Raw genomic sequence first — 27,824 nt, 5'->3', positions numbered from 1 at the left:
CCCGGAACTCCCCATCGAGCCCGTGACAACCGTCGCGAAGCCTCGACAAACATTCTTCACCCCGAATGTCGATCGAAACCTCGCAAGGCTCTCGTATCAGCTTTCGCACTTCCCCGGTGAGCAATAGTTATCAAATAATCAAAATACGAAGGATTACAAATCGTTTCCAAATCATAACATAACATGTTTTTTTTTTTGGCTCACAGGGACATTTTCGTCATTTTTGTCGAAAACCTCCAAACTTGCTAAAAATGTAGTAGGTAAGCCGAAAATATATATTTAATGATAAAAAAAAAATTAAGTATCTAAAATGTTCATTTGAAGTGAAAATTTGACCATTTAAATATGATAAAAATATTCAATAAAATAAACTATTTTCTTATAAAATAATTTTCATAAAACTATCGGTACATAATTCTTATAGCGTAAAAGATAATTATATTCATATATACTATAAAACAAATAACCAAAGCATAAAATTTCTTTTACAGTGACACGTGGGCTCCAATTGACTAAGAAGATGTAAGATTGTGAACTCTTACTTTCTATAATGCAGTTTCGAGCTTAGTTCTCGTCCTACTCGACTATCTACAAACTGTCCTGAGCCTGAAAAATGTATAGGAAGAAGGGGTGAGATTTTATAATCCCAGTGAGTAAACAGATACCATCTAAAGTATCTAAAGCCGAGTAAATTGAGACAATTAAAATAAGTCATCATACTGTAATTTCATTACCTTTCAGTTCATTTCAACCAAATAAAATCAATCCATATAAATCGAGTAATCAACTTGGCTTATGAATTTCTTAAAACTTTGGCTCGTGCCAAAACTCATACTCGGTGATACCTTGCGCAGGGCATTCAACCAAGTCCGCCAAGGCTGTTAAAATTTTTGTATACACTTAAAATATATTTTTAGTTTGAGAAAATACAGCCGTTCCTTGGCGTTGGCTGAGTTCCCCTTCACGTGGTGGTTTAGCGTGAAGTGAACCCTAAGCTTTACCCCAGGAAATACCCTACGCGCCTCTCCGTTCGAGGTAATAATATAATGGAGTTTACCGTGCCCCTCTAATAGGCTGGTCCACGGAACCCCCTCTGCAGTAAATAATTAATATATAATCCACCAATCAATAAAATTCATTCTAGCATGACATGGCAATTTATCGCAACCTAGCCTCTCAAGGCTGAATACATAGTATAAATAATTATAACACCAAAATCAGTTTAGCCATTCATGCTTATTTATTGTCATAAGCCATTCAATTCAAAACCATAAATTTGCAACACAAACTAGCAGTCTCCAATTACACTATTTTCAAAACCAATATTCGATTTTCCAGAAAATTTATAAAATCATTTTATAAAATTACGATTTCTCTTAAAACATAGCAATTTACCATTTAAACTCATTTTTTTATAAAATCACACAATTGTATAAAACTACTCAAGATAATTAAGACGATAATAAGTTTACTCACAGTATTAGGAGTAGAAATACTCCTATCTTCCACCCTCGGGTGCAGTCTCTTACCCGAAACAATTGACTCACCACCTATCCATAATCCATGATACAAAATTCAATAAATTGTGTCAATTTATCATAAATTATTTTAGGCTCTTATCCATGCGTATGCACTAGATAGGATTTGAAATGTCTAGACAATCGCTTAATTGCGATGTCCAACCTAACTCGCCTATACACGGTGTAAATTCCTAAAATCCCTAATTCGACTCCAATTCCATCCATTTCAATTTCAATTATCCAATTATATCCACAATACCTCAATGATTGTGAATTTAGTCCAATTTATCAGTCCATACTATAAATTATGCTTTTACCCCTAGTGGGTAAAAATTTCAATTTATTGCATCGAAAATTCCCATTTAATTTCCAACCTCATAATTCATCATTTTTCCACCCAATTCTCTTAAAATAAAGTCAACCTCATCCTCACATACCATTGGCTAGATTCGGCCTAGGGAAATTCATGGAGAAGATAAATATTTTTCTTGTTGTTTTACTCATAAACATGCTAAACTAACACTAAACACTAATATAAATTAAAATCAAATAAATCCAACAACTTTCTCTCTCCTAACCCATTTTTTCAGAATTGAATTCATCATGAAAACATGTAATTTAATCATGGAAAATAAAGAGAAATGCTTGGGAATAAGAAAACTCAAGCTTAATAGAAAAAATCTCACCTTTTTCACTTAATTTCCTTGAAAATTCACACTTTTTCTTTGATTTTCTCTCTCTAGGGTTTTGTTTTCTCCTTTCTCTCTCTTGTTTCTTGCTTGGCCGAATGTTGAAGAAGAAGAATGGGTGGGCTGATTTTTTTTATGCCTTTTTATTGTTTAATGAAATAATATTATTTTATTCATATTTTAAATATTTTATTAATTCATTTTTTTTCTAGCCATCCACTTGTCCTATTTTTTTCACCATGCATTCCCTTTGACTTATCCAAGTCTTAAGTGAAATTTCCAGATTTTTCCAAAGTTTTGGTGGAGCAAATTTTTCAAAATTACACTTTTGCCCCCGAACTTTTCAAAAATTACATTTTTACCCCAAAAATTGAAAATTTTCCATAATGCATAATTTTCACTCCTCATACTCATTTCACACTCCAAATAATTAAATTTGATCAAAATCCTTTCAAAAAATTAAATTTTCGATTCCGAATGGTAAAATTACCATTTTACCCTTTTTCTCCAAATTATACCGAAATTAAAATTTTTCACTTCTAAACCTCAAATCTTACTCCAATAAGTGAAATGGGGCCAAAAATCTTTTCTAAAAATTTTCATTTTGTCCCCAGGTGGCAAATGACCATTTTACCCCTAGATAGCGAAAATTCCAGTTTGACTCCAAATTGATCCTCGAACTCCAAATCACCATATTAACCCATTCTGGGACTTTAAAATTCTTAATTTCATTGTAAATTCTCTATTTGATCTAGTTCGAGGCTTAAATCAACTTTATTGTACCTCTAGGTACAATACCGACTTTTGTAAATTTTTCAAGACTCTCTTAGCATGTAAACATGCTATCCACCACATGTATGTCATCACAAATATTTCTGTAGAGTCGGGCTTGTCATCTTCTCCCCCACTTGGATCAACCATATGATCCTCCTTCTTGATTGACTTCGACATCCGGCTAAATATTAATATTTTAATATTATTTTATTAATAAAATATTATTTTATTCTAAAAAATTTATCTTGTCTCCTTGGTACCAAAAATACCTTATTATGCCTCACTTGACTTCCAAATCGCCTTTTATCTCATAAATTCTCCTCCGATAAAATTATTATTATTTTATTGTTATTTTCTCACTTGCGAAATATTTTATCCTAAACTACTCCTTTCGTCTCTTATCACTTTTAAACATTTTAATTGACTTCAATTTGCATTCGCTCAACTTTATTTATCACCATATCAAAGTATGGGGTATTTCAAATAGCCTTGGTGGTCTCGGTCAGATGCCTAGGCCAAGGCATCCCCGGGAATGATTTTGGCAAGAGCCAAGTTTTGTGAGATATATAAGCCATGTTGATTAATTGAGTAAACTGAATATTCATGTTATGAAACATATATTGGAAAAGAATATTTTAATTCGTCTCCATTTACTCGTCTTTAGATAGTTTAGATGGTGTCTGTTTACTCACTGGGATTTTATAATCTCACCACCCTCATTTCCTCACATTTCAGGCTCAGGGAATTCCATAGTTAGCCGAATTTGACAAAGACCTTCATTTGGACTTGAATCGACAAAAGCTGTAGGTTTTCAGCTTTCGATGCATTTTGGTTAGATGTGAGCCCACGTGTCGCTGTAAAGTAATTTTATGCTTTGGTTATTTGCTTTATAGTATATATGAATATAATTAACTTTTACGCTATAAGAATTATTTACTAATAGCTTTATAAAGAAATTATTTTACAAGAAAATAGTTTATTTTATTGAATATTTTTATTATATTCAAATGGTCAAATTTTCACTTCGAATGAACGTTTTAGATACTTAATTTGTTTTTAAATCACTAAATATATATTTTCTACTTACCTACGATATTTTTAATAAGTTTTGAGATTTTCGACGACAAATGACGAAAATGCCTTTGTAAGCCAAAAAACAATATGTTATGTTCTGATTTGGAAATGACTTGTAATCTTTCGAATTACGATCTTTGATAACTATTGCTCACCGGGGAAGTGTGAAAGCTGATACGAGAGCCTTGCGAGATTTCAATCGGCATTCGGGGTGAAGAATGTTTGTCGAGGCTTCGCGATAGTTGTCACGGGCTCGATGGAGAGTTTCGGGTCGTGACAAATAATATGCTATTGAAAAGGGAAAAATGTAAAATGAAAATTTGAGTTTCTTCTATTATTCTTATTTGTTATCTCATGTTTCATTTTCTATTTTAATACTTCCTTCGTTTTAGATAATAGAAAGAAGGAAGAAAAATGAATAAAATGATGAAAAAAGTATGAAACCTTTTTTTCCTAATATTTTTTCTTTTTTGTCTTCTTTATTTATTCCTGCTTTTCTTAAATATTTTTGTACAAAAATCATCAAATATGAAAATTTCTCAATTTATATTTTTAAAGTAACAAAAACTGAACATTATGTTCATGCATTGAAAATAGTATAACTATTTAAACAATAAATTACAATAATAATCTTTTAAATCTATTCAATAAAATTTAATCTCACAACAACACGATGTAACCATTTAGTTTAAAATTTTAAAAATGAGAAGAAATTTATTAGAGATACATTTTTTTTGGCTCTTCGCCAATAGTTAGGGGTTTGGACCAGGATTGGCCCTTGGGTCAAGCCACCCAAGCAAAGGCTTTAGGCCCCCAATTTAGAGAGGCCCAAAATTTGAAAAGGTTTTATAATTTTATAATATAATTTATTATATTAAAAATATATAAAATTTTAAAAATATATAAAAATAATTAATAATTAATAAAATTATTTATTTTCTCACTTTTCTTGTCAAGCCCGATCTTATAAAATACTTTCCATGTCATTCATATGATTGACAATATGCTTGCATACTTGGAAAGCCTTGAAAGAAAAATCGTTAAAAGACGACAATGTACCAAATGGTACAATTAAGTTAATTTAAGTCTCGAACTAGATCAAATAGAGAATTTAAAATGAAATTAAGAATATTAAAGTCCCAGAATGGTTTAATATGGTGATTTGGAGTTCGAGGATCAATTTGAAGTCAAACTAGAATTTTTACTGTCTAGGGGCAAAATGGTCATTTGCCACCCAAGGACACAATGGGAATTTTTAGAAAAGAATTTTTTTAGCCCCATTTGACTTATTGGAGTATGATTTGAGTATTGGAGTATAATTTGAGGGTTTGGCAGTGAAAAAGTTTAATTCCAGTGATTTCTAGAGTGTAGGGGCAAAATCGTAATTTTACCACCCGCGGACAAAATTTGAGATTTTGAGAGAATTTAGATCAAATTTGACAAATTGGAGAATGGTATGAGTATAAGGGATGAAAAATATGTCTATGGGCAATTTTTCAATTTTTGGGGCAAAAATGTAATTTTTGACTTTTACGGGGGTAAAAGTGTAAATTTCAAAAATTACTCCACCAAGACTTTGGATAAGTCTGATAATTTTACCTAAGCTATGGATATGTGGGACAAGTGTATGGTGAAAATTTGGAAACAAATGGATGGCTAGAATTTAAGGAATTAATAAAACATTAAAAAAATGAATAAAATAATATTATATTATTTTAGCCTTTAAAAAGGTAAAAATTCCGGAATTCTCATCTTCTTCAGCTGTCCAAACCAGGGGAGAAAAGGGGAAAAAAAAAACAAGAATCCTACCTGAAAAATTTGGAGAAAATCAAGAGAAATCAAGAAATCAAGCATTAAAAAGGTAAATTTCATTGATTTTCCTTGTGATTTTCACTACCCATGCATTTTTTTCTCATTTCCATGCAAAATTAGAAAGTGGGTATGGACACCCATGCTGGCCAAACCTCCATGGATGAGTTTTGAGCTTGATTTTTGGTTGATTTTAATTGAATTAAGTGATTTTAGTTAAGTTATATTGAAATATAGCAAAAATAAGCTAGAAATATAATTTTCTCCCATTGAAACCCATTATGCTGAATTTTCTAGGGGAATATTGGCTGCTGATCTTGATGGTTATTTGAGGAATTATGATGAATAATGATGAATTATGAGCCTAGAAAAATAATGGATATTTTCGGAGCAAAAATACAAATTTTTACCCACTAGGGGTATTTTCGTAATTTGTTATCGGGACTGATAATTTGCACCACACTGAGGGACATTAAGTCAATTTGGGTGCAATTGAGGTGTAGAAACTGAAAAAAATTAATTTGGAGTTTAAACGGACGCGTATATCAATTTATCGGGTAAAAGACCGAAATAGGCTAACACCGCATTTAGGCAAAAATTTAGACATTTTTGCATTCCATATCAAGCATTAGTAGTCTAAATTAGTTTAATTTCAATTTAGTACCAATGTGGTGAATTTCTCGATTTTGTACTGTGTCAAGGTGGTGAGTCCTCTGATAAAGGCAAGAGAATTGCACCCGAGGACCAATAGTCTGAGTATTTCGAAAATCCTCACTCTAGACACGGTGAGTAACCTTACCATCATTTTAATTATCTAAAGTATGTTTTTATTCGGTTTTGGTGAATTTTATGAAAATGAGTTTAAATGGTAAATTTTTATGTTTTGTAAACAAAATGAGTTTAAATGAAAATATTTTATAAATTGTCTTGAAACGAAATAACGATTTTGAAAATAGAGTAATTGGAGACCACTGATATGTTGTAAATTTAAAATTGAATTAATGGCTTATGTTATTGTATTGGCATGACTGGCTGGGCTATGTTTTTATGAATTATATGAATTGCTTTATTTTACCCTTGCAGGCTGGGTAGTAATATATTAGCCCTGTCATGCTGTCAAAATTTTATTGTATGGTGGGTTTGACCTGCTGCAGTGGGTTGGATTCTGTGGACTAGCCTATTAGAGGGGCACGGAATCCTGTTATATTTTTACCTCGGTTGGAGAGGCGAGTAGGGTAACTCCTGAGGTATAACTTTTAGAGTTCACTTCACGCCAAACCACCTCGTGAAGGGGAACTCGGCCAACGTCAAGGAATGGCTATGTTTTCAAAATAAAAACATGACTTTCTAATAGCCTTGGCGGACTCAGTTGGGATAGCCCTCGGCCAAGGTATCCCAAATAACTGAGTATGATAATAATTTTTGGCATGAGCCAAGTTTTTTTAAGAAATTCATAAGCCATACTGATTACTTGCTTTAAATAAATTGATTTCATTTGGTTGAAATAAGTTGAAAGATGATAAATTACAGTTTGATGAAATGTTTTAATAGTCTCCTTTTACTCGACTTTAGATATTTTGAGTGATGTTTGTTTACTCACTGGGATTTTATAATCTCACCACCCTCATTTCCACCCATTTCAGGTTCAGAATAGATTGTAGATAACTGATATCGGCAAGGATTACAGTTGAACTTGCCACATCCAAAGACTGTAGGTTCATTTCTTTTGATACTTTTGGTCATTCGTGGGCCCACGTGTCACTGTAAATTAAATTCTATACTTTGGTTATCTGTATTACGGTATGTAAGAATTTATTTTGCTTTTACGCTATAAAAATTATTTATGCAGTGTTCTTAAAATATCGTTTTATGTGAAAATTGAATATTTTATTGAATATTTTTATTTTATTATAACAGTCATAATTCCATTTTAAACGAATGTTTTAGACATCCAAAATTATTTTTGATTAAGAAATATGTGTTTTCCACTTACATACTATATTTTTAGATGATTTTTGAGATTTTTGGGATAAATGACAAAAATACCCCTGTGAGACGGAAATTATTATTTCATTTGTTTAAGTTGGAAACAGTTTAAAATCTTTTAAAATGTGGTATTTGGAAACAGTTACCCACAGGGGAAATGAGAAGCTGATATTAAAGCCTTGCGGGGTCTCGGTTGACATTCCGGGTAATGAATGTAAATTGAGACGTCGCGGCGGTTGTCACGGGCTCGATGGGAGTTCCGGGTCATGACAATTAAGTTGGTATCAGAGCTGTTGGTTTGAAAGATTAGAGTTTTGGGTTTAAAGTTATTTTAAAGCTGTTTTAAAAATTTACAGTGTTAGTGTGGCCCCGAGTTAAGTTAGGTTAGGTTGAATAAAATACATGCATAAGCATATAGAGCCTGAGGTTGCCTAAACTCACTTTGTTCCCTATTATAGATTATTATGTCTCCTCGACGCGAACAACCACCTTTCACTAGATCAGCTGGAAGGGGAAGAGGTCGTTTCCAACGTCGTCAGTTAAGTGCAATAGAGGAGGAATTGACTGCATCCACCATTCGGGCAGCACCTGCTGCTGAACAAACCAAGACTCCTCCACATCCTCCACCTCCTCTACCACTTACTAGTATTCCTGCTATGCATCTTGAGGCAGTTCAGGCATTAGCAACCTTCTTTACTGCTATTGCTGGCCAGGCTCAGGCTGGTCAAGCTCTTCCTACAGTTCCTCTAGCCGCTCCTTTAGTACTACCATCCCCACCTCCTGTCCTACCACCAGTGCTAGATGTTTCTGATTCTAAGAAGCTTAAAGAGGCTAGGCAACATAGTTGTGTTTCTTTTATGGGTGAGTCGGACGCAACCGTGGCTAAAGAGGTGGTGCGAATGGCTTTAAGAGCCGAGAAGCTTGCGAATGAAAATAAGAGTTTGCGAGCTGAGTTAGCAAAAAGGAGAAATCTAAGTGTATCTTCTAGTCAGCCACCAAACAGGGGCAAAAACTCCTCTGTTTCAGGAAGTTCACGTAGATGCAGAAATTGTGGGAATTATCATGTTGGGCCGTGCAGAGGGCCTGCACGATGTTTTCATTGTGATCAACTGGGTCACATTAGGAGAGATTGTCCACAGTTAGGACGGGCTACGGTAGCTGCTCCATCTCCACCAGCTCATACGGATATACAGAGGAGAGATTCCTCTGGATTGCAACCGAGACAGGGATGATTTTGACATACCACCAAGGGTAGATTAAATAAGTTGAAATTAGTGCTCTAATAAAGTACGTATGATAGAAAGCTAGTTTGTAAGTTGTAGTTTTCATGATCATGAAATATATAAAGATTATCAATATATGGACATACATTTGGAGTTGTAATTTACAAGTTTGAAGTATTTAAGATATGATTAAATGGAATAAGCATTAGTTAGGGTACGTAAATCTTTTAATTAATTTCTATGGAGTATCCATGATAGTAGAATGGAGGAACATCGTGCAGTGATGCTATATGGTGAAATCACTATACAATATGGAAAGGGTATTTTCGAGTGGGATTTATTGACTGATGATAAGTGATGAGCAATTTGAGATACATGTAGCTATGAATAAATTTGGAGATCTTTGCTTAAACAAACTCGTATTAAATGTTATGGTAAAGATATATGAATGCTAGTGGCAAAAAAAAAATACGTTAAATCAATGTTTTGATTTCACACTTGTGATAGAAAGTTAGTCTTGCTAATTGTGGTATAGACTCGAAAGGAAGCCACACGATTGTGAATAATTGAGGTAGTAGCTTTAAAGGTGGAAGAGTTGCTAAGATAAAGTGAATTCAAACCGTTGCAACGCCACAGTACTGACTATCAAACGCTGTCACGTTAAGAACCCCTAATGGCTAGAAAGCAGAGCAAATTGAGAGTGGCATGAAGATAAAACACACGAGTTGAAGAATGGTCATTGGTTTTCATGCTAAGCTTTGTTGTTTGGAGTCTTAAGTGCATTGGGAGGTATTAAGATAAAGATGATGAGAGAAATTGCAAAGTTTTTTTTATTATTGCCTTATATATATTGGCATGTAAGAGAAAGAAAAGTTAGAGAATTTTTGAGATGGCTACATAAAAATAAATTAACATGTGGAGTGTTAAGATGGATAATATGATGACTGAAGTCAAATCTTAAGAAATAAAGAAGACAAGAGATTAAGTCTTGTTAAAGACTAAAGAGGAAGCGAGCGAAAGGTTAGATGAATGTATGAGATACTGATAAGAGATGTCAATAGCAAGTGAGGAAAATGTAAATAAAGATTTCAATAATGATATAGCAAATGAGTTTATATAGAATATTGTTATGAGAATATACTGATCTTGTCTTGACCTTGTTGAAAGGAAAGGATTAGTAACAACACAAGTAAACTAGGTGACATGATAGAAACCCATGGAGATAAATTGAAGCATGAGTAGTTGGGCATGCCTTTATGGAAATGATATACTTGGTGTATAAAAGAGTAAATAAGTGATTAAGTGTTTCAAGAATGTTTACACGCCCTTGAGAAAGAATTATAAGTTATACATGATGGGCATAAGATGCGTGACTTTGAAACTTGCTAAGGAGCCAAATGGCTAAGTTACGGGTTAAATGATCATATGTTATGAGACATAAATTTAAAATAAATATCCCTAAGGAAATACTCAAGAGAAGTTCTGCCATGGATCTTGTGAAAGCAAGCATTAAGTTATGTAGTTATAAAAAGGAAGCTATAAGCTGAAAGTGGTATAAGTATTAACATTAAAAAGTACTTGAGGAGAATTTAGTTTCAAGTCTTGTAATTTCAAGTACAATTTGTAAATTAGTTAAGGAAGAATGATGTTATATTCATATGAAAGAGTGGAATAAAGGATGATAGAAGTTAACCTTGATAATGAAGTCAGATAATGAAACTTTCTTAATATATTATGGGAATTGGAATTCGAAAATGCGTGAGGCATACATGATTCAAATGAATCTGAGTTTTAAGTGACAAATCAATATCGAAATGCAATAAAGATACAATATATAGGAGACATGAAGGATAATCGAGGAATAAGGATGACTTTTAGGAATTGTAGTATTGCATAAGATGCAATGATCAAGTCAAGATAAATTTTTTAGATACCAATGGGATTATAAAACATACACGCATAATAGATTATAATTCAATGGAGATGACATTGTGATGCAATGATATACAGTACAAGGAAACTTAAGCATATAATTGGAAACAATAAGAAGAGAATATAAGTATATAAATGATGAGGAACTATACACAGGCATGATGAGAATTTGTATGAATTATGAAGCTTATTCTATTGAATCTTGATTGTGGATGGGAATGAATTAAGAGAAATTAGTCTGAAGGCATTTGAAAACAGAGACTCGTATACATAATGAGGAATATAGACATTTGAATGTATATGTATATGTATGTGTGGAGTAGTGATGTACCCAACTAAATGAATAATGGTTTTAGTGGTTCAAGATTTGAACTCAATATATTTGATGAGTTGTATAGATAATGTAACGATTAAGAATCTTATCAGAAGACGATTTATGGTGACCTAAGGAATTTTGGAGAAATAGTTAAGGGAATATAATCTATAGTACGATTAAGCCATATGAGATGGATTAATAGGATTAAGAAGATTGAAATTTCCTAAATGCAAAGTAAACATGAAATATGTAGAAATAATTAAAGCCATTAATTTTCCTGAACGCTGAGGATATGTACAGGAATGAGTATGGCGTGTTAATGATGTTGTAAACTACACAATAGTGTATGAGGATAGGATGAATGAATGAAAGTCGAGAAGTTTGATATGGAATGAAGTAATAAGATAGTGATTGGTATACCTAAATAAGAATAAAATGCGATCGAAATTGGTATGATTGAGATGGAGTTATGGTTCAAGCTTAATGATAGTAATAAAAGCATGCTTGGTGTCTCGATATAAGAGATCATAATTGTGAAGGTTATTGTTGATCTGATTTTAAAGGATAATAATAGACATAAGCGAAGTACTTGAGTTGAATTGGAGGTAAATGAGGTGAACAAATCGAAATTCCCTATAAAGGGGAAGACATAAGAAGTCGAGCATTAGATGAGAAAATAATACCCCTACCTTTTCTCTGAGTTCAGTACATGAAATTTTGAGGTCAAAATTTTATTTTAAGGGGGGTAGTGTTGTCAAGCCCGATCTTATAAAATACTTTCCATGTCATTCATATGATTGACAATATGCTTGCATACTTGGAAAGCCTTGAAAGAAAAATCGTTAAAAGACGACAATGTACCAAATGGTACAATTAAGTTAATTTAAGTCTCGAACTAGATCAAATAGAGAATTTAAAATGAAATTAAGAATATTAAAGTCCCAGAATGGTTTAATATGGTGATTTGGAGTTCGAGGATCAATTTGAAGTCAAACTAGAATTTTTACTGTCTAGGGGCAAAATGGTCATTTGCCACCCAAGGACACAATGGGAATTTTTAGAAAAGAATTTTTTTAGCCCCATTTGACTTATTGGAGTATGATTTGAGTATTGGAGTATAATTTGAGGGTTTGGCAGTGAAAAAGTTTAATTCCAGTGATTTCTAGAGTGTAGGGGCAAAATCGTAATTTTACCACCCGCGGACAAAATTTGAGATTTTGAGAGAATTTAGATCAAATTTGACAAATTGGAGAATGGTATGAGTATAAGGGATGAAAAATATGTCTATGGGCAATTTTTCAATTTTTGGGGCAAAAATGTAATTTTTGACTTTTACGGGGGTAAAAGTGTAAATTTCAAAAATTACTCCACCAAGACTTTGGATAAGTCTGATAATTTTACCTAAGCTATGGATATGTGGGACAAGTGTATGGTGAAAATTTGGAAACAAATGGATGGCTAGAATTTAAGGAATTAATAAAACATTAAAAAAAGGAATAAAATAATATTATATTATTTTAGCCTTTAAAAAGGTAAAAATTCCGGAATTCTCATCTTCTTCAGCTGTCCAAACCAGGGGAGAAAAGGGGAAAAAAAAAAACAAGAATCCTACCTGAAAAATTTGGAGAAAATCAAGAGAAATCAAGAAATCAAGCATTAAAAAGGTAAATTTCATTGATTTTCCTTGTGATTTTCACTACCCATGCATTTTTTTCTCATTTCCATGCAAAATTAGAAAGTGGGTATGGACACCCATGCTGGCCAAACCTCCATGGATGAGTTTTGAGCTTGATTTTTGGTTGATTTTAATTGAATTAAGTGATTTTAGTTAAGTTATATTGAAATATAGCAAAAATAAGCTAGAAATATAATTTTCTCCCATTGAAACCCATTATGCTGAATTTTCTAGGGGAATATTGGCTGCTGATCTTGATGGTTATTTGAGGAATTATGATGAATAATGATGAATTATGAGCCTAGAAAAATAATGGATATTTTCGGAGCAAAAATACAAATTTTTACCCACTAGGGGTATTTTCGTAATTTGTTATCGGGACTGATAATTTGCACCACACTGAGGGACATTAAGTCAATTTGGGTGCAATTGAGGTGTAGAAACTGAAAAAAATTAATTTGGAGTTTAAACGGACGCGTATATCAATTTATCGGGTAAAAGACCGAAATAGGCTAACACCGCATTTAGGCAAAAATTTAGACATTTTTGCATTCCATATCAAGCATTAGTAGTCTAAATTAGTTTAATTTCAATTTAGTACCAATGTGGTGAATTTCTCGATTTTGTACTGTGTCAAGGTGGTGAGTCCTCTGATAAAGGCAAGAGAATTGCACCCGAGGACCAATAGTCTGAGTATTTCGAAAATCCTCACTCTAGACACGGTGAGTAACCTTACCATCATTTTAATTATCTAAAGTATGTTTTTATTCGGTTTTGGTGAATTTTATGAAAATGAGTTTAAATGGTAAATTTTTATGTTTTGTAAACAAAATGAGTTTAAATGAAAATATTTTATAAATTGTCTTGAAACGAAATAACGATTTTGAAAATAGAGTAATTGGAGACCACTGATATGTTGTAAATTTAAAATTGAATTAATGGCTTATGTTATTGTATTGGCATGACTGGCTGGGCTATGTTTTTATGAATTATATGAATTGCTTTATTTTACCCTTGCAGGCTGGGTAGTAATATATTAGCCCTGTCATGCTGTCAAAATTTTATTGTATGGTGGGTTTGACCTGCTGCAGTGGGTTGGATTCTGTGGACTAGCCTATTAGAGGGGCACGGAATCCTGTTATATTTTTACCTCGGTTGGAGAGGCGAGTAGGGTAACTCCTGAGGTATAACTTTTAGAGTTCACTTCACGCCAAACCACCTCGTGAAGGGGAACTCGGCCAACGTCAAGGAATGGCTATGTTTTCAAAATAAAAACATGACTTTCTAATAGCCTTGGCGGACTCAGTTGGGATAGCCCTCGGCCAAGGTATCCCAAATAACTGAGTATGATAATAATTTTTGGCATGAGCCAAGTTTTTTTAAGAAATTCATAAGCCATACTGATTACTTGCTTTAAATAAATTGATTTCATTTGGTTGAAATAAGTTGAAAGATGATAAATTACAGTTTGATGAAATGTTTTAATAGTCTCCTTTTACTCGACTTTAGATATTTTGAGTGATGTTTGTTTACTCACTGGGATTTTATAATCTCACCACCCTCATTTCCACCCATTTCAGGTTCAGAATAGATTGTAGATAACTGATATCGGCAAGGATTACAGTTGAACTTGCCACATCCAAAGACTGTAGGTTCATTTCTTTTGATACTTTTGGTCATTCGTGGGCCCACGTGTCACTGTAAATTAAATTCTATACTTTGGTTATCTGTATTACGGTATGTAAGAATTTATTTTGCTTTTACGCTATAAAAATTATTTATGCAGTGTTCTTAAAATATCGTTTTATGTGAAAATTGAATATTTTATTGAATATTTTTATTTTATTATAACAGTCATAATTCCATTTTAAACGAATGTTTTAGACATCCAAAATTATTTTTGATTAAGAAATATGTGTTTTCCACTTACATACTATATTTTTAGATGATTTTTGAGATTTTTGGGATAAATGACAAAAATACCCCTGTGAGACGGAAATTATTATTTCATTTGTTTAAGTTGGAAACAGTTTAAAATCTTTTAAAATGTGGTATTTGGAAACAGTTACCCACAGGGGAAATGAGAAGCTGATATTAAAGCCTTGCGGGGTCTCGGTTGACATTCCGGGTAATGAATGTAAATTGAGACGTCGTGGCGGTTGTCACGGGCTCGATGGGAGTTCCGGGTCGTGACATTTCTAATTATGTGGTTAATAAATTTTAATTTTTTTATCATTTCTTAATTTCTAGAATGCTATTAATTCTCAATTATTTCTCTTATATTCATTCAACTAACAGTCATATGTATTTAATAATCTCGAACAGCTTTTTTTTTTTTACTTATTTCTCCTATTTCCAATTAACATATTTAATAAATTTCAACAACTATTTTTTTCTTTTATATAAAATCAATTATTTTTTTTTCAATGTATAATATCTATTTTGGCATTCTTCTTTTCTCATTTGCTCTTTCTTCCTTCTTCTTTTTTACTTCAATTTTTCTTCAAAGAATAAATAAGAAGTCTGTTATGTTATTATCTTTATAAAATAATGAGCCTTATTTACGGTTTGTAATAAGTATTCAATAATTAAGTACTATTATTTTAATATTTACAAATTTTTTATTTTAATTTAAAGTTTATATCATATTATTATATTATCTTTATTTTATGTGATAGTTGATTTATTTGAATTAAAAATTTTGATTGATGATTTATATTAGTCATTTAAAAAATATATGATAGTCGCTTTAGGCCTTTAACCTTATTGTGTCGCCACTAGTTTGGACTATGAACCAATTTTTAATTGCTTTCACATAAAAACATTTTATTTTCTTTGCTCTAGCATGGTTCGGTTTTGTCTCCTTTTTTCTTTTTTTTATAATATGTGTGGGTTGTGGGCACCATATTGATACTCTAATATACCTTTAAAAACAAATGAAAACTACTCAAAAATCAAAATGATTTCAATTGAATATTATATAATTAGGATCTATCAAGTTTTTCAAAAGTTCAATTTTATAATTAAGGTTAGGAGTTCACACCTTGGAGATTGTACTTTGACTCTGTGGTATTTCAACAGTAAAAGTCAGTTGAACATTGAATATTATGCTCTATTGTTATGTATTAGGGATCTTGTTAAATCTCTATATAGTTAAAATTTAAATGAATGGCTTTTACCAAAAAGGAAAAATAGATGTAAATTACAAAAAGAATAAAGAAAAAAAAATCTAGTCATTTGAAGCAGGAAAGGAGCATTTGTCCCTATGGGATTTAAAATATGATACTTTATTACTTTTTTTTCTCTATTACATTCTTTTATACCATAAATTTTTTAATCACAAACAAGTGTCTGCTTTTTAAAAAGTTTTAAAATTTTCACCCTTTGTTCCTTTTAATAGTGAGTTAATTAGAAGAATAGTATTAAGAAGCTTCCAACAGAGAGTTGTCATCCTCAAATTCAAAAAAATCTCTAACTCTAGACATATATATACGCACTAAGGTTTTCAAGTCTGAATCTAACATTACAAACATCATCTATAAATTGGAATATAAGTTTCATTTTTTCCAATGAAGAACTCATTCATAGAATATGGGCAATCACTAACACTTTACCCAATATCTCCACCATAGAAGAAATGGCATCTATGCTTTTAAAAATGAAGACTATGCATAACTCCCCCTTCATAGCATAAATACGTTCTAAATATTCTACATCTTGTAATAAAATTTGAAAGTCGTGTAAGTTGACTTTTGTACCACTCTACTCAATACGTGCTATATAAGTGCCAAAAACACTAGTGATATCTCTATGCTCTGGCACTAAGGAGGAAGAAGCACAAGGATTAGGATTAGCATCAAGAATAACCTCAACATCAGAAATAGCTCCAACAACAAGAATAACTTTAGCATCAAGAACAACCCCAGCATCAAGAATAGTCTCAATGTTAAGATGTCAGTTAAAATTCTACCTATGCAAGTATACGTATTAAAAAAATAGTATATTAGTAAGCAGAGTATCGTATCCTCAGCGAATTGTTCTAAAAATTTATCAAGTACTAAGATTAAAACAATTTAGTTTTATTGAAACAATCAAAATTTGGATAATTAAATTAACTAAAAATTAACCAACCAAAACAAAACTAATTAACACTAATTAAAAATCAAAGCAAAAAGATAATTGAATGAAAATCATATTGGAAAAGCCTAGGATTACAATATCCCTCACACTTCATATAAATCTTACTTTTCTCTCTTAACTTATTCTAATGGGTTGAATTTCTAACCTAGAGTCCTCAATTGTTTATAATGTTTTCCTAAGTCTTTTATAAAATATCTACTTTAACCAAAACACTATATTCCTATGTGAATTGAAATTAAAATAAACTCATTAAGTTCAAGCTCTAACACTAGCTACATATGGCATATAGGTATATTTCTATCCTGTACACAAATCAAATTATTCATCTAAGTAAATAAATTTGATCATATGCTATTCCAATTTTAGTTTACACTAAACTCCCTTTCCCAAGTTTGTTTAGGTTCCTATCAATTTAATTAGTCATCAGGCAAGTAAAAACATTAAGAACAAATTGGACTAAACAATTCTATCCCATTGAAAATAAGCCAAAAAGAGATTAAAAATTTAAACTATATGTAAATTCAATTGCAATCCTAAAAAAATAAATTTAGCTAGACATAGGTGGAAAAGTAAATAAAAACTTATGAAGTTTAGCCATCAAGAGTAACGAGAATAATCAAAGCTAAGGAAGAAGAAAATAAACTAATTTTTGCAGCCTTGATCTTCAATCTTTAGCCTCAACTTCTAGCTTCTTGAATCTTTCTTACGATTTCTCCCCAATGTGTGTATATGGCTAACTTCTCCTTCACCTAACTATTTATAACCTAAGTTAACCTAATTCTGCCTAAACTAAACTATTTTAGCCTAAAATCTCTTAATTTGGGCTTAGAATAAGTGCAAAGACCAATAGGGACTGAGTCAGCCCTTAGCTTGCTCTTTTTCACCTTGTTTCTTCAATTTTTCCAACTTGACATAGTAGCACACCCCTTCAAAGCTGTGGCACACCCCCTCTAAGTCACAGTGATCCATTGATCTCCTGTATTCTTCTTGTCGACTACTACACTCTGTCAACTTCAAACATGATTATCTCTATCTTCAAGGCAGAACTAGGCAAAGTGATCCATATAAAAGTTGTATCTCTGTCTCTTAGCTTTCCACTGGTCCAAGAATAACATTATTTAGAGTTTCAGAGTGATAGTTATGCTTAAAATACCTCGACATGTACAAATAGGGCCTAAACTCGTTAAACACGTTACTTCACCCAATTAAGCCTTATTCTTCTAGAATCCTACAAAAACATAAATAATAATAAATAATAACTAAATTAAGATAGAAATTAAATTAAATTAATATAAATAAAGTAAATAGAAATATAACAAAAAATAACTAAGTTCTAACTTAAACTCAAGAACTTAGCTAGCTTTTAAGAATAATTTGAGATAAAAATGATTCTACTTTATAGAATTATCATAGGAACAAACTTAGCTTGAGTAGCTTGTGGAGTAAGAATAATCTTAGTTTTAGAAATATTTGGAACAACGTTAGCTTGAGTATCATTTTAACATTTTTTCTACCTAATTTGTATTTGCTCTTTGAGTATTAGAGGCAAGAAGGGCATTCAAATCAATAAGATCATCAAAGCAGTTTGTCAATGCATCTTGTGCCCTAAAATAAGTGGCAGGACCTTCAACCTCAACCTCATTAGCATCAATAGGATCGTCACCTATTTCATTACTACATTTTGATTTACATGATTTTTCTTCAATCTCAACATTAAAAGTCTTTTCTTAAATTGAGTTAACTTTTACTCTTGTAGTTGATTCTTTTTAAAAATATATGTATATATAAAAGAGCAAAATGAGGAAATTAATACATTAAAAGAAAAAGCAAATTGTAAACTTACTCCTTAATACACATGTTTCTCTATTGTTTGACGTTACAAGGCAAGAAGAGAAGCAAGAACTTTAACTCTTTCTTCATTTACATCTTTCTTCTTTTTAAGAAGGATTAAGCACAAGGATATGTCGTTGTTACTAACATGAGGAGTGTAAAGATGAGCTTTGGGATTAGCTAGTGGCACAACAAAAGATCTGTATCCTTTAGCTCACTATCTCCAATAAGTAAACCATTCAAAAGTATGAATACCAACTCAATAAAAAGTTGAGACAATAGAGCTCTTAAGCTTATCTAAATGGAGTTGAAGTCTTGTCATGAGAAATGAAGAAATACAAGAAAAAAATTTGATAGGTGAAAAAGGATCAAGCAAAGCTGACTAGTCACACCTAATTTGGCACACCACTCTATAAAGTGAATACACTTAAAAAAGAGTGAATCTATATCTCCACTGGACTACCACTCTTGATCATAGAAGGCAATTGAGAACTATGAACCCATACACAAAATTCACTATTTGTGAGCTCATTCTTCCAAACTACAGTGGGAAGTGCATAGGATTTTGGGTGTAATGGAAAATGTGCTTAGTTGTTTATAAGACTAAAATTCATGGTTGTGATGAACCCATACATCCATCTTATGTCCATAAAATCATTTTTACATGCAACAAGTGTCACGTGTAAGTGATTGTGCAAGGGACTCATAAAAAAAAGAAAGGGGCTGCATATAAAAAAAATCAATTTGAGCATACAAAAATTTATCTTTCAATGAGAAAATTTCATCCTATGTAGGAAAATTGTTTTCTTCTTTCAATAAAATATTTTCATGTAGGGGGCAACAAGTGAGAAATTTAAAACAAAAAGGTTTAGGTCCTACTAATTTTGGATCAAAAGAAAATAATTTCAAATTATTTTTTTGTTCTTATTGAATGAAAAATGGAAAAAGAAGAAGAAGAAAAACTTACTTGCTCAAAAAGATTCACAAAAGAAAATCATTGCTTTGCTTTGAATTTTACGTTATTATGAATAACAAAAATAAAAGCACAACTTTGCTTTGAATTTTGCCTTACTTTGAATACTATTTTTAATTTGAATGAAAAGCAAATTTTAATAACAGCTTTGTATTTATAGGACGTAGAGAATCAAGTTTTTTATGAAAAATATTCACTTTCCTTTTAAAATTAATTAACTTTTGCCTTGACAATCTTATTTTATCTTATGCATAAAAAATATATTGTTATGCAATGAATCAATTATTACACAAGAAATTGGCATGATACATTACACAAGACGTTAGCTTACTATTGCTTAAGGCGTTTATACCATGCCAGCACACTATCACACATTAGGTGTTACAGCACAAAATATAACTTTCCCTTAAATCATTGCATAAGAATTTCTCAAGAAAAAATTCTTACGCTGGGGGAAAATGTAGATACTTGATTTTGATTAATAATTTATGATTGCTTTGAGCATTGTTTTACAACAAGTATAATCTTATACAGATAACAAAAAAAAAAAACTAGAATGAGTGGAACAACTATTTTACGTAAATGGCGATGATAGTAACCTGGAACAAGTGGTAAGGTTCATTGGTTACTTTTACCTTCTGATGTCTTGGAGAGTTTGGTTCAGTGGCTTAGATACAGAGATAGTTAAGAGGTTTTACTCTTAACATTTTTCTAAAGTACAAGTGTTGCTTCTTCTTAACTTTTCTGTGAGACTCTGTCAAGCTCGATTAAAAGACGGTATTGTACCGAGTGGTACAACTAAGTTAAATCGAGTCTTAAACTAGTTTAAATAGAAATTCTAAGAGGAAATTGAAAATTTTGAAACCCACATAATGGCTTAGAATAGTGATTCGGAGTTCAAGGTCCAGTTTGGAGTCCATCAGGAAAATTGACCGATTACGGATAAAACGGTCATTTTACCATTTGATGATTAAATGGAGATTTCTAGCCAAGATTTGATCACATTTGACCAAGAATAATTATATGAAATATAATTAGGATTATTGGAGTATCAAATGATGTTTAGCAATGAAAAATTATGATTCTCGGTATTTTTGGAGTACAAGGGCAAAATGGTAATTTTACCACTAGAGGACTAAACGGGAATCTTTATAAAATGATTTTTTTGCCCCATTTGGTTAATATTGATCAATATTAGAGTTATTTGGGGTTGAAAAGTAGAAATAATGTGATTCTGGTACATTTCGGAATATAAGGGCAAAATCGTAATTTTTTCACTCTGGGGTAAATTGGCAAATTTTTTGTCCCAGCACTTGCCAAGACCAAGGGATTTTAATTGTGGTAGGATTGGATAAGTACCAGAATATTTGTGGTGGAAAATTAAGAAGAAAAAGTCAAAAAGTTAAAAAATTAGGCCAATAAGCATGTGACACGTGGCATGCTTGATTATTTTATTATTTTCTATAGAAATCAGCCCATTAAATCCCCAATTCTCTCACCATATTCTACCTAGGCAACCAGCAACAAGAACAAAGGAAGAACAAAGGGAAAAACAAGAAAACCTAGGTGGAAATTCAAAGAAAAAGTGAAGAAATCAAGGAAACAAGCTAGGTAAGTTAGAATTTCTTTAATTCTCCTTGACACCTAGCTTACCCATGCTTTTTTTCTTGATTTCCATGGTTGAATATTGAGTTATCATGATGAATTCAATTCTGAAAAATGGGTATGGAAGAGGAATTGTTGTTGGAATAATTTGATTTTAGACTGTGTTAGTGTTTAGGGATAGTTAAGCATGGTTATGAACAAAAACACTAAAGAAATATTCAATTTCTCTAGGGTTCCTTGTTGGTCGAACCATGAGGGCTGAATATCAATGGGGGATTGTTTTTATTTCAAGGAAAATGGCTTGGAAAATGATGAATTAAGGTGAAACGGTTATGTAGAAAAATTTTCGGTGCTAGTGCACCAAATGACCAAATTTTTCTATTAGGAACTGTGAGGGTTCTAATGCTGAATTTGGCTTTATTTAAATGGTATGTGGTAAATTAAGGTATTAGAGGAGAAATGGATTAATTTGGAGTGAAATTGGACGCATTGGCCAATTTATCGGATGAAAAATCGACTTAGGCTAATACCGGGTCTAGATGGCTACCCGTGCATTTTTCATTTCATATCATATATATATCGAGCTTGAAATAGCTTATGACTGTTAAACACAATTTAACTGGAATATGTGTCATGGATTATGGCTAGGTGGTGAGCCATTGGATACGGGTAAAGGACGTACCCGCGAATTGAAAATAGGAGTATTTCTACTCCTAATACCAGTGAGTGGATTTGCATTTCAAACTTGTTTTGGGGAATATGAAAGATTCTATCCAACTTGTCTTAGGAAAATGTACCTTGGGAACAAGCTTTTAGTAAACTGATTTTATATTGTGAAAATGTGCTATACAATGGTTTATGTGTTATCACAATATTATAAAATGCATGATATGCATTGAATGCTTCTTTGCATGTTGATTTGGACCCAGCTATGTGCGAGTAGGAGTGCACATAAACCGTTGCTGACCCGACTATGTGTGAGTGGGAGTGCACATAAGCCGTTGCTAACCCGGCTATCTGCGCATAAGCCGTTGCATATGAGATGATGATGATGGAATGGTGTGCATGTTGATGATGGGTATATGGTTGTAAATGCAAATATGTAAGCATTTGTTTTGTTGAAATTTGGAAGTTTACATGTGTTAGATGTTGCTATTGTTATTTTAGCAGGATGACTTGTTTTAAGGGAAAAAAGAGACTTTTTCCTTGATGTTCTGGTTCTCGTTGCAGCGAGAATGAAGTTCGCTACAGCGAGAAACTTTCTGTCCATTTTGCTAACTTGTGGGTTTTTGCCATATTTCCCATTTCTTTGGTACCATAGTTGAGCATGGATTTTTGTAAAGTGATTTACTCATGTGGGGTTTACATGAGGGGTTTAAAGGAGCTAAAACAATTGCATGGTTTTGAGAAAATGAATGCATCATGATTTCGATAAACATTCCTTATGGTATGCTTGTTCCCTTATTGTTCACTCACTGAGTATTGTACTCACATTTTATAAAAATTCATGTTTTCAGATCAGGTGACTGTTGGACCCTAGATCGAGGAGTTCTCGTAGTGCATCTCCTGGGTCTGTGTCTGGCATTCGGTAGTAATCCCTTTTATTGAAATGTCTCCGCTGGAAGTCATGGGTCTTTTTGTATTGTGAATACAATCTAACAATGTGAATATGTGTATGCAATGTAAATTGTTAAATACATGACTGGTATAGTGCATGTATATTATTATTGATAATGCCATTATGTTTTGGCTATGTTCTCACTCGAGAAAAGGTGTGTGTGTATGCATGATATGATAAATTTGTTAAGCAAAGGTAAATGGATAGGCTTGCTTGGGTTTAGTGAACTATGCTCATTGAGCTCATGCGCCGGTCATGACCTGGGAAATTGAGTTATGACATTTTCCTTCTTACCTTGCTCTCTTGTATCATTTCTTTTATACCTTTTTGTCACGACCCAAATTCCGGGTCATGACCGGCGCATGGATCCAATGGACGTAATCCACTAAACCCAAGCAAGCCTATTATTTATCTTACTTATGATTCTATTTATTATCACTAAGTCCTATTTCATGACTTTGAGTCAAAATAGTGATATACATTGCCAACTCGTACTGGCATTACTCTTTTAAAATTTACATTTAAGTTCATCTATACATAACAAAATAATACTCGACCTCCAGCGGAGTGACTCGGATGGATATACAGCTACCGAATGCCGAGACACCTACCAGAAGATGTACACAGATCTACAAGGACACCTCGTCCTAATTATCGGCTACCTCGTGATCTGAAAACATGAATTTGAAAATGGTGAGTATAAACCCAGTGAGTGAACAAGGAAGGGAACAAGCAACAATTAGGAAATATTTAAAATCATGATGCACTTGTTTCAAACAATGCAATTTAGTTCATTCCTATTTAAAACCCCTCCAAACCCCAGAGTTTTTCGCTACAGCGAGCATGAATTTCGATGCAGTGAAAACAAAGCAACAAGAGAAACATTTTTCCTCACTCAACAAAAGCCATCCTGCTAAACTAATAAAATCAACCTAACATTCATGAAAATTCTCAAAGTATAATGTGTCAAATTTTACGTACATTACAACCATAAATCATTGTCCATCAATTTGCTATATCACACACATTTACATATGTATATATATATATACGTATATACCCATCATCATCATCTCACCAACCCATCATCATCATCACCAGCTCATCATCATCATCACCAGCTCATGCGCACTCCCTACTCGCACATGGCTGGGTCATCACCGGATTATGCGCACTCCCTACTCGCACATAACCGGGTCATCCTCGGCTTATGCACACTCCCTACTCGCACATAGCCGAGTCAACATAATTACACAACATTATATTCAAGCATATATGTATATCAACATAATGCAGCCACATAGAAATCCATAATAACCACATTTCATAACATAAACCTTTTCTCAAAAGCTTGTTCCCAAGGCATTCATTTTCATGAAAAATTGCATAAAATCATTCAAACACTTTGTTCAAAACAGTCATATTCCCAAAACAATTTTGATAGGCAGTCCACTCACAGGTGTCGAAAAATCCTGATTTCGGGTGAACTCTGACTAATAGTCCTCAGGCGCAATTCCTTTGGGTTTTCCGGATGTCTCACCACCTTGACAAATAACAAAGTTGAGGAATTTACTATATTGCCCCTAAATTGATATAAATTAATTTAAACTACTAATGCTTGATATGTAAATGCACAAATATACCCGATTACCGCTTAATCACGGTATCAATTAAATTCGACCGATCACCCGATTAATCGGCGATTGCGTCCAAATAACCTCCAAATTAATTCATTTCTCCTCTAATACCTTAATTTACCACATACATTTAAATAAAGCCAAATTCAGCCTTAGAACCCTCACAATTCCTTATAGAAAAATTTGGTCATTTGGTGCACTAGCATCGAATTTTTTTTTCTACATAACCGTTTCACCTTAATTCATCATTTTCCATGCCATTTTCCTAGAAATAAAAACAATCCCCCATTGATATTCAGCCCTCATGGTTCGGCCAATAAGGAACCCTAGAGAAATTGAATATTTCTTTTGTGTTTTTGTTCATAACCATGCTTAACTATCCCTAAACACTAACATAGTCTAAAATCAAATTATTCCAACAACAATTCCTCTTCCATACCCATTTTTCAGAATTGAATTCATCATGATAACTCAATATTCAACCATGGAAATCAAGAACAAAAGCATGGTTAAGCTAGGTATCAAGGAGAATTAAAGAAATTTTAACTTACCTAGCTTGTTTCCTTGATTTCTTCACTTTTTCTTTGAATTTCCACCTAGGTTTTCTTGTTTTTCCTTTTGTTCTTCCTTTTTTCTTGTTGCTGAATGTCTAGGCCGAATATGGTGAGGGAATTGGGGATTTAATGGGCTGATTTCTATAGAAAATAATAAAATAATCAAGCATGCCATGTGTCACATGCTTATTTGCCCAATTTTTAACTTTTTGACTTTTTCTTCTTAATTTTCCACCACAAATATTCTGGTATTTATCCAATCCTACCCCAATTAAAATCCCTTGGTCTTGACAAGTGCTGGGGTGAAAAATTTACCGATTTGCCCCCGAGACGAAAAAATTAGGATTTTGCCCCTATACTCCGAAATGTACCGGAATCTCATTGTTTCTACTTTTCAACCTAAAATAACACTAATATTGATCAATATTAACCAAATGGGGTAAAAATTACTTAAAAAAAATTTCCGTTTAGTCCTCTAGTGGTAAGATTACCATTTTGCCCTTGTGCTCTATAAATACCGAGAATCAAAATTTTTCACTGCTAAACATCATTTTATACTCCAATAATCATAATTATATTTCATTTAATTATTCTTGGTCAAATGTGATCAAATCTTGGCTAAAAATCTCCATTTTATCATCAAATGGTAAAATGACCGTTTTGTCCCTAATCGGTCAATTTTCTGATGGACTCCAAACTGGACCTTGAGCTCCAAATCACTATTCTAAGCCATTCTGTTGGTTTTAAAATTTTCAAATTCCTCTTAGAATTTCTATTTGAACTAGTTCAAGGCTCGATTTAACTTAGTTGTGCCACTCGATACAATATCGTCTTTTAATCGAGCTTGACAGGGTCTCACACTTTTCCTTTGGTCAAGAACACATCTTATATATTACACTACAAGAAAATAAACTATTACTAATGGCAATGACTCTGTTTGTAAAATTCTGTTAGCCAATAATAATGGATTGCCAATAAAGAGCAGTTGTGCAATTTTTTGACAGAACACCAACAGAATACCAATAGAATTCACTGACACAAACGGTTCTTTCAGTGTTTGATTGGTATTTATTTGGCACATAATAAAACTAATTGGTGCAAAGACTATCGATGGAGTTAATTGGTGTTTGTTGGATTTACCACACAAGTGCATGTATCGTTAACAAGTAATATAATGAAGAGTAGAGTATCGTTCCCATAGAGAATTGCAACAAAACCTTTTGCTAAGTACTAAAATTGACACAACTTATTTTTATACAAACAACCAATTTTTAATGTTACTAAAAATTAAATAAACTAAAACCGAGAACAAGAATTGCAATTTAAATAGAATTGATCAATCAAATAGAACCTAGAATGACAATATCCTCTCAACACTTCATCTGAATCTCTTCTCCTATCTCTTTACTTATTAGACAGTTGAGTTGCTAACCTAGAATTCTAATGTATTTATAAGTCTCCAACGAGTTCTTATAAAATATCCCTCTTAACCAATTCACTATATGTGTATGCAAATTGCAATTAAGAAAGACTCATTAAGCTTAAATTCTAATATTTGCTACATATGACATGTAAGTGTATGTCTACCTCACATGCGAATTAAATCAATCATCTCAGGAAATTGATATTGAACATATATTATTTCATCCAAGACTTCACTAAACTCCTTCTCTCAATTCTGCTTAGGGTACCCTATCAATGTAATTGGTGATCAAGCAATCGACACATTAAGCACGGGATTGAAATAAACAACTTTTAACACTATCAATCATAAGGAAAAAAGAGTCTTAAAAATTCAAACAACATATTGAGTTCAATTGCAATTCTAGATAAGAAAATTAGCTCCTGATAACTACTAAAAACATCATTCAAAAAAGTTTAACTATCAACACAAAACAAAGAAAGTATAAAAAGAACTAAAGAAGAAAATAAAACTCGGATTCGTCAAACTTCAATCTTCAAACTTCAAGAGTTTCTCCTTTGCATTCTTGCTTGCTTATGGCTCTTTTTCTTCAGAGAAAACCTAGCTTAATTGTTGTTCTCAAGTGCTCTTAAAGAGTCTTTAAATAAGGCTCAAAATCCTTGTTGAAACAGAAGTTCAAAAATTGCAAAACTTGAGATACCGTGTTGATGCCGCGACACCACTCCCTTAGTGCTGTGGTGCTGATCTCTCTGCCTTGACCCATGGTCTCCTCTTCTTCATTGCATCGTTGTGCCCATTGATCCATGGCCATAGCACCCAACATTCTATCTTGCCACATTTGCTCTACTGCATTGCTTTGACTTGTAACCCGATGTTCTAATTCTTCTAAGCTGAATTGGGTAAAGTAGTAGACATGAAAATTGTAGCTTTGTCTCTTACCTTTCCAATGGCTTAAAATACTCATAATAATTGGACTTTTATAGTGAAAGTTATGCTCAAAATTCTAAAACATGTGCAAAAGAAGTATGGACCTTTTATTCAATTTA

General features: G+C 32.5%; 3 long non-coding RNA genes across 3 annotated transcripts; 2 read left to right on the top strand and 1 right to left on the bottom strand.

The window, feature by feature from the left end:
- Positions 1–409: 409 nt before the first annotated feature.
- On the bottom strand, positions 410–2,306 carry LOC148764230 (uncharacterized). The gene is made up of 3 exons (XR_016024449.1): positions 2,207–2,306; positions 1,477–1,550; positions 410–606 (listed from the first exon to the last, which is right to left on the bottom strand). It is a non-coding gene; the product is annotated as an uncharacterized LOC148764230 (long non-coding RNA).
- Positions 2,307–5,847: 3,541 nt separating this feature from the next.
- LOC148764229 (uncharacterized) lies at positions 5,848–7,708 on the top strand. The gene is made up of 3 exons (XR_016024440.1): positions 5,848–5,918; positions 6,568–6,651; positions 7,510–7,708. It is a non-coding gene; the product is annotated as an uncharacterized LOC148764229 (long non-coding RNA).
- A 5,148-nt stretch (positions 7,709–12,856) lies between these two features.
- On the top strand, positions 12,857–14,779 carry LOC148764228 (uncharacterized). The gene is made up of 3 exons (XR_016024419.1): positions 12,857–12,987; positions 13,637–13,720; positions 14,579–14,779. It is a non-coding gene; the product is annotated as an uncharacterized LOC148764228 (long non-coding RNA).
- Positions 14,780–27,824: the final 13,045 nt, after the last annotated feature.

The sequence above is a fragment of the Theobroma cacao genome, chromosome 2 (assembly GCF_053813885.1).
Source record: "Theobroma cacao isolate CCN51 chromosome 2, ASM5381388v1, whole genome shotgun sequence".
Taxonomy (NCBI): Eukaryota; Viridiplantae; Streptophyta; class Magnoliopsida; order Malvales; family Malvaceae; genus Theobroma; species Theobroma cacao.
Note: the sequence above shows the minus strand (reverse complement) of the source record. Positions and strands in the feature narration are given on the sequence as shown.